Source organism: Impatiens glandulifera, chromosome 4, assembly GCF_907164915.1.
Source record: "Impatiens glandulifera chromosome 4, dImpGla2.1, whole genome shotgun sequence".
NCBI classification, from domain to species: Eukaryota; Viridiplantae; Streptophyta; class Magnoliopsida; order Ericales; family Balsaminaceae; genus Impatiens; species Impatiens glandulifera.
The window spans coordinates 6,512,594-6,524,993 of NC_061865.1; positions in this window are offsets into that span (position 1 = coordinate 6,512,594).

A 12,400-nucleotide genomic window follows, 5' to 3' on the forward strand; every position below is an offset into this window, starting at 1 on the left:
CGTCTTAATAATGGAAATTCTTGACTGCATTTTAAAAATTATTCTAAGAAGTCATCATTTCAAATTTCACCCATACTGCAAAGAAGAAGCAATAACCCATATATGTTTTGCAAATGATCTATTTTTTGTGGCTTATGCAGATGTTGAATCTGTTAGTATAATCAAAGAAGCTCTAACAATTATTTTCGAGTATTACAGGTCTATACATCAATGAGGATAAAAGTCAGGTTTTCTATGGAGGAGTTAATGAAGAAAGGAAAGAAAACATATTCAATATTATGGGAATCAAGGAAGGTGAACTACCAGTGAAATACCTTGGAGTACCCCTGTCATCAAAATAACTCCGATACAATCACTTCAGACAATTGGTAGAAAAGGTTAGAAATTCTGTCTTGGGTTGGGCTACGAAAAAACTGTCTTATGCAGGTAGAATCGAGCTCGTTAAAAGATTCATCTTTGGAATTATTGGCTATTGGGCACAACAGATAGTCATCCCAAAGAAAGTAAGAGTTGAACTCGATAGAATCATGAGAGACTACATCTGGGGAACACAAGGCAGAGGAGGAAAAAAAGTCAAATGGGAGGATGTTTGCACTCCCATAGAAGAAGGCGGACTAGGAATAAAAAAGTTGTGTTGAATGGAATAAAGCCCTCGCCATCAAAAGCTTATGTGAGTTGGAGCAAAAAGCGGACTTCCTATGGGTCAAATGGGTGCATACAAGATTTATGAAAGAAGAGCAGAGTATCTGGACACGGAGCATCAATGAAAGAATGGCATGGTCATTGAAGAAAATCCTAAAAACAAAAAAATATTTCTTTCAAATAGTGAAAACCACAATTGGAAATGGAAGAGGGGTACTATTCTGGCACGATCCTTGGCTGGATAATATTCCCATTATATTCAAAGAAGAAATGCAAGGAAACAAAGTTAGAAGAGAATACATCAAGTACTCATTTAGAGACGTCTATGAAGGTAAATATGATTCACTTTTGAGGCGTATTCTAGAAGGTGATAGAATCCTAAACATAATGAGGCAGAAACAACTCAATGAAAGTAATGATGAAATATGCTGGAAAACAGAAAGCAATGAGAAGTTTATTACAGGAAAGGCATGGGAAATAGTTAATACAAGAGGACATGGTCATCAAAGATTATTCCTCGTCACCAATTTATTCTCTAGCTGGTATACAGGAAAAGGTTGACAACAAAAGACAGAATTCGAAAATACATAAAAATTCCTGATATCAACTGTGTCCTATATTCGGGAGTTGAGGAAAGCATAAACCATTTATTTGGGGAATGCTCTTTGGTAATACAAATTTAGAGGATGTATGCTGCAAACATGAACTTCATCAACTTTCCAGGAATGTGGGAAGAAATCCAAGAGTGGATGAAGAATAAAGCAAAAGGAAAATCCTTCTATGTAAGTATGTTGAAATGTTACTTTGGAGCAGTAATCTATAATATCTAGAAAGAAAAAAATTTAAGAACTCACAGTGGAAGAAGTAGAACTGCTGAAGATATTTGGAGAGATATAACTTCAGATGAAAATGCACTCATTCAATCCTGGAGAGGAGTCGAAAGGAATGAAGAGAATAGAAAGCTCTGTCAGATATGGGATATTTTGTTTGAGAATGTCACAAGTAGAATAAAAGTAAAAACATTGTAGGCGCTAATTGATTGTTGTTATTGTCTGTAATTCAATTATTGTTTCATTGTCAAATCTAGAAATGGTCTAGATCTGATCTTAAACTTTTGTATTTTTTTCCCTCTTTTTGGTTTTTTAATGAAATGACACTAAGCTATTTCCCAAAAAAAAATGTATTAATTCTTTTGGCCTAGTTAGAAATTTAGATCAATCTTCTTATACTTCTAAATCAAACGTTGGATTTGGCCATTCCTCAAATTCTGTTTTGAAATATTTACATTCTCAAAGATATTGATTGTTGCATAGTGATTTGTTCAAATGTAAACAAAATTTGGTAAATTTTTCAAGACAATTCATAATGACATTGGTTTAGATAGAATTTAATTCGAAAATCATTTATGGTTTACGAGAAAATTGTACTATAAGATTACTTCCCTTGAATTTTCAATATTTTCGAAAATATTACACAACTATTTTAATCACATTTATATTATCCACCATGAAATCGATTTCAGAATCATATTAATATAGTCTTGGAATATAATAGAGTCGTCTTATAATTGATTAATAACATTGTTATGGGAGTTCAAATATATGATGAAATAGTACTTTTTTTACCTTATAAAAGTTCATGCTAAGGATGCTAATGGGTATTTTTAGGAGGTCAGGATGGGTAATTCAAATTGGATTTGAATTTGAGAATATGAAATATGTGATTTTTATTTTATTATAATTTTTTATTATATAATATTTATCCATTTAATTGAATATTTATTAAATGATTTGTCTGAAACATGTTGAATATTTATTAAATGATTTGTCTGAAACATGTGATCATGATTACAAATTTCAATTTGAAAAGATATCATCCAAAATTATAATAAAAGATCATCCAAAATTATAATATAAAATATCGATATTTTATAATTTATTTAATTTATCCTGACAGTTAGTGTACGAAATGTTAAATAATGGATGTATGTATCCAATTTTTTATTTTGAGTTAAAACTAATTTTGTAATGTTATGTTTATAAAATCATTATTTTTGTACTTTTTTTTAATTAGTGTCATCAATATAGATAATCATTTTTTAATAATCAATATATATTTTTTATACAAATATTATCATGATTTTCCATATCAATATTAAAATTTATAAAATAATCAACCTCTTTAAAATATTTTAAAAAATATAGATCATTACTTAAAAATTTCATCAAATTTAATCAACTATAAAGTACTATGGTGTTCAATAGAGACACTAAAGTTGAATTGTGAAGTTTAGTTCAAAATAATTTTTACTTAATTTTAGTGCGAATTTTGGTAGGTGGAGAAATTGAGAATGGTGTTAATAATACGTTCTTGTATATAAAGATATGATGGTATATGTAATATGGAATTTGATGAATAGTGATTCAAATTAAGAGAATAAGTGTAAACAATGTCATTAATTAAATTCACATATTTAGTAAGGTAGGTAAAGAACTGTTGTACTTATCTTTCTTTTAAAATTTAAAGTTTATCTATCATGTCTAAAGTTAGACAAAGAAGACGTACAAATACATTCTATCCTATTTAATTTATCATTTTATGCATATTTTAATATTTTTTTTGCAAATCTATATATATCTAATAAGGCTTAATTTGAAATGTTGAAGGTGTACTTCACGCTCTCTCCAAAATAATTCTCATATCACAAGATATTTTTTCATATTTCTCTCTCTTCATTTATGAATTGTTTTTCTTTCTAAATATATTAATTATTTTTAATTTGTATATATATATTAATGTTATAATTATTATTAAAATATATTAAAATTTAATATTTTACATATACACATTAAACCAAATATTTATTTATATTAATTGAGTTTAGCATTAAATACTAATTATAAAACATTAAAACCTGCAATAAAATCAAGAATTTCAAATATATATTATATTAATTATAAAATGTAACTAACAGTTATTCCATTATATTAATTATAAAATAGAAAAAAAATTTATCATGTTTAACATTAAATACTAACTACAAAATATTAAAACCTACAATAAAATTAATAATTTCAATTATATATTATATTAATTATAAAATTTAACTTTCAGTTATCATATTATATTAATTATAATATAAAACTTAACCTGCAATAAAATTAAGAATTTCAAATATATATTATATTAATTATAAAATGTAACTTTCCGTTGTCCCATTATATTAATTATAAAATAGAAAAAAATGTAGTTATCATGTTTAGCATTAAATACTAATTATAAAACATTAAAACCTACAATAAAATTAAGAATTTCAATTATATATTATATTAATTATAAAATTTAACTTTAAGTTATCATATTAATTATAATATAAAACTTAACTTTCAGTTATCATATTATAATAATTATAAAATTTAACACAAAAACAATAATTATAAAAAACATAAACAGTGTAACTGCAATTAAATCAATATAATAAATTAACCCAACTTTTCATCTTCTTTTCCATCTAAATATTTGTTTCCTATAAATAATTTTACATCAACAAGGTTCAATTTAAGAGAGAAGAGTGATATTCTGCCTATTCGGTCTCCTTTTGCGGCTTTCACTGTTTTGCTTTTTTTTCTCAGGAATTTTATCATTTTAGGCAACTACAACAACATTCTATCTTTTGAATTCCATCTTGGTTAAAGTGAGTAATAATTAAATTATATTAACATCAATTTCTCTATCAACGTCATTATTTTATTCAATAATTAAATTGGTAATATGTTATGTTTCACCAATCTATTGTTCATTATTTTTTTTCCAGGAATTTGATCATTTCAGGTCGCTGCAACAACGTCCTATCTTTTGAATTCCATCTTGGTTAAAGTGAGTAATAATTAAATTATATTAACATCAATTTCTCTATCAACATCATTATTTCATTCAATAATTAAATTGGTAATATGTTATGTTTCACCAATCTATTGTTCATTGTTTTTTTTTCAGGAATTTGATCATTTCAGGACGCTGCAACAACGTCCTATCTTTTGATTAAATTTTATGACTAATTAATAAAATAAAAAATTTAAATACATATAATCTCTTTATTCTTAGCATAATATTTTTTTTCTATTCTCCATTTTTTTTAAATATTATTATTACTTATTATAACGTTTAATTAATTAATTTATTATTCATATTATTTTATAATATTTGTCATATTTAATATATTTATATTATATTAATAATCTTTTTATTATTATTCAATCTAAATAGAAAAAAAAAATGTAGTTATCATGTTTAGCATTAAATACTAATTATAAAACAATAAAACCTACAATAAAATTAAGAACTTCAATTATATATTATATTAATTATAATATAAAACTTAACTTTCAGTAATCATATTATAATAATTATAAAATTTAACACAAAAACAATAAATATGAAAAACATAAACAGTGTAACTGCAATTAAATCAATATAATAAATCAACCCAACTTTTCATCTTCTTTTCCATCTAAATATTTGTTTTCCTATAAATAATTTTTACATCAACAAGGTTCAATTTAAGAGAGAAGAGTGATATTCTTCCTATTCGGTCTCCTTTTGCGGCTTTCACTGTTTTGCTTTTTTTTTTTCTCAGTAATTTTATCATTTTAGGCAACTACAACAACATTCTATCTTTTGAATTCCATCTTGGTTAAAGTGAGTAATAATTAAATTATATTAACATCAATTTCTCTATCAACATCATTATTTCATTCAATAATTAAATTGGTAATATGTTATGTTTCACCAATCTATTGTTCATTGTTTTTTTCCAGGAATTTGATCATTTCAGGCCGCTGCAACAACGTCATATCTTTTGAATTCCATCTTGGTTAAAGTGAGTAATAATTAAATTATATTAACATCAATTTCTCTATCAACATCATTATTTCATTCAATAATTAAATTGGTAATATGTTATGTTTCACCAATCTATTGTTCATTGTTTTTTTTTCCAAGAATTTGATCATTTCAAGCCGCTTCAACAACGTCCTATCTTTGATTAAATTTTATGACTAATTAATAAAATAAAAAATTTAAATACATATAATCTCTTTATTCTTAGCAATTTTTTTTCTATTCTCCATTTTTTTTTAAATATTATTATTACTTATTATAACGTTTAATTAATTAATTTATTATTCATATTATTTTATAATATTTGTCATATTTAATATATTTATATTATATTAATAATCTTTTTATTATTATTCAATCTAAATATTTTTAAAATTACTTTAATTGAAGTTATCCAATATAATATTCATCCTTCTTTTGAGTCAAAGTAGGAGTAATGACTATATTTTATGATTTAATAAAATAAAAATAATTTTTTAGGTCGAATATATTTAATTTTTTTAAATATATATAGTTTTATTAGTTGAAAAAAGATGATCTATATCTTTTGAGTATATGATTTATTTTTTTATTCCAAACAATTTCACATGATATAGTTTAATGTATTTAATAATATTTATTTTTAATCAAAAAAGAAATAAATAAATTTTTTTGAAATATTATTATAACATTCAATTAATTATTTATTATTTCCCATTATTTTTCAATATTTATCTTTATTCTCATTTTTAATATATTCATATTATATTAATAATTTATTATTATTATTAACATATGATATATAAATACTTTTTTTATAATAAATGTGTTTGTTATGTCCATAACATCTAATTTTTAAATATTTGGTCATTTTTTCACAAATTTTATCATTTTAGGCAACTACAACAACATTCTATCTTTTAAATTCCATCTTGGTTAAAATGAGTAGTAATTAAATTATATTAACATCAATTTCTCTATCAACATCATTATTTCATTCAATAATTAAATTGGTAATATGTTATGTTTCACCAATCTATTATTCATTGTTTTTTTTCAGGAATTATATCATTTCAGGCCGCTGCAACAACGTTCTATCTTTTGAATTCCATCTTAGTTAAAGTGAGTAATAATTAAATTATATTAACATCAATTTCTCTATCAACATCATTATTTCATTCAATAATTAAATTGGTAATATGTTATGTTTCACCAATCTATTGTTCATTGTTTTTTTTCCAGGAATTTGATCATTTCAGGCCGCTGCAACAACTTCCTATCTTTTGATTAAATTTTATGACTATTTAATTAAATAAAAAATTTAAATACATATAATCTCTTTATTCTTAGCAAAATATTTTTTTTTCTATTCTCCAATTTTTTTTTAAATATTATTATTACTTATTATAACGTTTAATTAATTAATTTATTATTCAAATTATTTTATAATATTTGTCATATTTAATATATTTATATTATATTAATAATCTTTTTATTATTATTCAATCTAAATATTTTTAAAATTATTTTAGTTGAAGTTATCCAATATAATATTCATCCTTCTTTTGAGTCAAAGTAAGTAATGACTATATTTTATGATTTAATAAAATAAAAATTATTTTTTTAGGTTAAATATATTTAATTTTTTTAAATACATAAGTTTTATTAGTTGAAAAAAAGATGTTCTCTATCTTTTGAGTATAAGATTTTTTTTCTATTCCAAACAATTTCACATGATAAAGTTTAATGTATTTAATAATATTTATTTTTAATCACAAAAGAAATAAATAATTTTTTTTGAAATATTATTATAACATTCAATTAATTATTTATTATTTCCCATTATTTTTCAATATTTATCTTTATTCTCATTTTTAATATATTCATATTATATTAATAATTTATTATTATTATTAACATATGATATATAAATACTTTTTTTTTATAATAAATGTGTTTGTTATGTCCATAACATCTAATTTTTACATATTTTGTCATTTTTTCACATATATTTTCGTTAATTATAACAATCCAATTATTCACTTAAATATTCTTAATGTTTTTATATAAAAAATGTTTTGCATAATATATTAAATTTTCATAAAAATAAATAACTATTTGTACAGAAGATGGTGAATCTATTAAAAGCTAATACACGATATTTATTTTTAATCATAAATTTTTTTTTTTAAATATATTATATTTATTATTTCTCATTATTTTATAATATTTGTCTTTATTCTCATATTTAATATATTCTCATATTTAATTTTTTATTATTATTCAATCTATATTTACATATAAATTTTTTTATTTTAAATTTTATTTTTACTTTTTTTATTTTAAATTTTATTTTTATGTTTATATTTTATACTAACTATTATAATGTCAATTCATATCAAAATATCAAAAAATGGACACACAAGCCTCCATTGGATTGGAATTCTAGATTTGACTACGGATGGCAACTATAAACATTTAGTTGCAAGAGTTATGTACATGTGTGATGCAATAAATACTAAAAAAAATAATGAATTGCTAAGTGTTGATTTCTTATTAATAGACAAGGAGGTAAGTGTGTTTAATATTTTGTTATATATTAATGTATGTTAGTGCAAACTAACATGTAATTTATAGGGTGCGGTTATTCACGTCAGCATCGATCGTCAATTTGTTCCAAGACATCGAAACTTATTAAAGGAGGGTAACATGTACACATTTCAAAATTTTCGAGTTGTCAAGTCAAACGCTCAGTACAAACCAGTTCCAAACTCTTTGAAAATTTTGTTTAGCTACTTTCTGAGATTCTAAATATTCCGAGATATAAATTTAATTTTTCTGATTAGAAGGAGGTTATTTCTAGAAGTGACAATTGCTCACAACTAACAGGTAGTGTTTTGATTAACTATTGTCTTTCATTTAATTTTTAACTTAAATTTTCCTTTTTTATGTTATAGTTATTATAGCTCGTCTTATCAGTTTGGGCTCTAAGACTTTTAGCAAAACTGGATATAACACAGTTGCAAAACGTGGTTTAAACCTTCAATTTGATAGGTTGGTCATTTATAAATCTATAAGTTAAATGAGTTCTTTTGTTTTTTTACTCTATTAAATATTTTAATTTATTAAATATTTTAATTTTTACCTTTTCTATGTGTTATTTTATAGTGGAGAAGATATTAATCTAACTTTATGGGAAAACATAGCCGAAAAATTTGAATTTGTTGAAGGATCTAACAACCAAGATCCTATCGTAATAGTTGTGACCAGCTTTCTTGTCAAGTTATACCAAGGTATGAATTGTAAAAAAAAATATGTTTATGTCTTAATATGTTTGTGTTAACCATTTTTATGTGCTTTCAATAGGTCATCATGTCCTTTCTTCAACAACGGCCACACAAGTTTTTCAAAATCTAATGATTCCAGAGGTGGTGACTATGCGAGAAAGGTTGATATTGTCTTTCTTTAAACAATACTCTTTGTTTAAATATTTGTTGTTTTAATGACTATTATTTTTGTGCCACCTTTACTCAACTAATTGTAGATTTGCTGTCCATCCATCTCAAGTATGTTTGTTGGATGATACTGTTGAAAGTTCGATGTCTTTACAAGATGAGATGATGAAATATCGACACACAATTGAGGAATTATACTACCTATTGTCAAATGAGGAAAGCAAGGTTAGTAAAATTGGTATTTCAATATTTTTATAGTATTCTTACTGGTTTATTGGTTAACAGGAATGTATATGTACCGTTGAAGCGACAATCAATAATGTATGCAACTACAATGGTTGATTTTACTACTCTTGTGATGATTGTCGCAGAAAAGTAACGCTCGAGGGCGATGTTTTTTTTTGCAACTCATGTGTTAAAGTTACAAAAAAATCCTACTCCAAGGTGTTTATTTTTGTCTCTTTGATCATTAACAAACTATATTCATATATTTAATTATAACTATTTTGTTTTTTCATTAATTATTTTGTATCTATTTTAGATATAAATTAGAGATTGAGGTTGGTGACGAGTCAGGAGCTGCACTATTTGTGCTTTTTGATAGAGTTGTAAATAAGTTAGTTAATCTAACTGTTTCAGATTTGTTACAATTACATTCGAGTTGTGACAAAGATTTACCATTGCCGTTATCATCAATGTCATCGCGAAAACTTGTGTTCCAAGTTAAAATTACTGATTACAACCTCAAGAAAAATCACACAATTTTACAATTATAAAAGTGTTTGATCCAAGTCAATCACTCATTACTCAACAGGTAAACATATTTTGGATATCTTTATGCTCAACTTTGAAACGTGTTTTATATATTAAATTAAATTTTGTTAAGGGAGGAGCATCAATTTCAGACAAAATTGTTAAAGAGGTACTTTTTCAATTTTTTTATCAAATAAATTGTTTTGTTAATCTATTTTAATGTCTTATTTAGATATTTGAAAAGTTTATATATATTTGATTAAATTTTATTAGGGATGATCATCAATTTCAAACAAAGCTGTTAAAGAGGTACTTTTTCAATTTTTTGTGATCAAATAATTTTTTATTATCTATTTTAATGTCTTATTTAAGTTTTTGAAATGTGTTTTATATGTTAATTAAATTTTATTAGGGAGGAACAATAGACAAAGTTGTTGAAGAGATAGGACAAAAAAGACAAAAAAAATTTAGTTTTTATTTTTTATTTTACAATTTTTTAATTTCATTTTATGGAAGTTGTTTTTTATTAGTATACATTATTAACTATTATTATAATATAGGATATCTTAAATTATACTAGAGTTATACATTTTTTTTTTATGAATGTTTGTTTAATATTGTGTTAACTTAAATTTTTATTTTGCTTTCAATAGTTTAAATTAAATCAAGCCTTTTGGTTTGTATTGTATTATTATTATTTTCAGTTTCAATCAATCATTCTTTTTTCTCACATCATGTATATATTTCATAATTAATTTTATATAAATATATTTTTCTTTACATAATTTTTCCACAATTATTTATATATTATTTATTTTTATACAATTTACTTATATTATGAAACAATTAATAATAATTATTTTTTCTATTTTTTTCTCTAATTATATATATATATTATATATTTTCTCTTCATATAAATATATTCTCTTTTATTAAATTAAATATTTTATAAACATTTCGTTTATATTTTTCCCGTACAACGTAGGGTTCCATACTAGTTTATTGAATAACTTTAAAGGTAATTAGAGAATTAGACGAGAAAAATGTTAAAAGGTAAAATACATATCTATGTATTTTAAAATTTGATATTCTTAACTTGTATGCATATGAATATTATTTTATGTCTATTTTACTATCATTTTATTTTAATTTTATTATTATCTTCTAATTGTGTGATTTTATTTATCATATAATATTCATTAATTTAATTAAATATTTATTAATGATTTTAAAACATGTGGTCTTAATTATTATTATTATTAAAATGAAAAGATATTTTATAAAATTATAATATAAAATATCGATTTATTTGATTAATTAAAATATAATGGAAAGAGTTATTGTAATAAATGTTAAATGATAATTTTGAGATAAACTAATTTTGTAATTTTGACGTTTTGAAAATCACACTTCTTTATACAAAAGTGAATTGAATCATTTAGCACTCTATACTCTTTTTTTAACATCTTCAATATATGGACAGTGAATTAAAATATTAGCTTACAAATCATTATATACTTTTACATAAATATTATCATCGGGTGATTATTTTTTCCATAACAATATCAAAATTTATAAGAGAAACAACCTCTTTAAAATATTTAAAAAAAATATAGATCTTGGTTTCATCCAATTTAATCAACTATAAAGAACTAAGCGTTCAATGTAAAACTCTCAATTGTTGAATTGAAAATTTTAGTTCCAAATTAGTTTTTAATTATGTATTATTACTTATGGTGTTTCCCATATTGATGGATACTTTGACCAACTTGAATCGACTCGTAAAATGTGATGCATCTCAGTTTTGCTTTAAGCGAGAATACATATTTAAAATAATTAGGATATCAAGGTGTTATTTAACTATAGCTATGGGTTATTTAAGTTGGGTTCGAAGTCGTGAATATGAAATGAGACTTTAAGCGCATATCAATTCATACATAAAAAAAAAAGTAAGCATATATATATATATATATATATATATATATATATATATATTAAAATTATTCATAGGTAACATTTACGTTTTTTAGACTTTTTGTTCTCAAACTTATTTCAAGTTAGCACAAAAGCCTAACTTGACTTCTAGTGAAGGGGTGGAGGTGGCGATTTCCCATGTGGAGTTCCACTTGGAGGTGGTTTCGGCTTACTTTTATGAGGTGATGGTTTCCCTCCAACTGGCGGTTCACCTTCTTGTGGCGGTAATGGAAAATGCGGAACTGGTGGCACGGCATGGTGTGAAGTCCGAGGTGGTTTCGCGTTTGAAGTCTTATATGATTCGGGAATAGGGGGGAGGGGACTGCCAGTAGCGGTGTTGATGGAGAGAGTAATTACCACCAGCAGGATCACCAAGAGATATTGGAAAACAGACGCCATCGTAAACTACTTTCAATTTATTGTCTTTAAATTATATAATATACTTGACAACACTAGCTAGCTTATATAGAGGAAAATACAGACCCTATTTTACAACCAAACCAGGCCATATGTGTGAGATTTAGAGAATTTATTTGTATTTAGGAAATCTATGGTTGAAGTGATGGCATAAAGTTTAAAAAAATGTAAAGTAGTTTCACAAATCACTTTAAAAATAATCTAAATAAATGAAGTTATCACTAACTTTAACTTTAAATCTTAGATATATAAATATAAATATATATATATATATATATTTA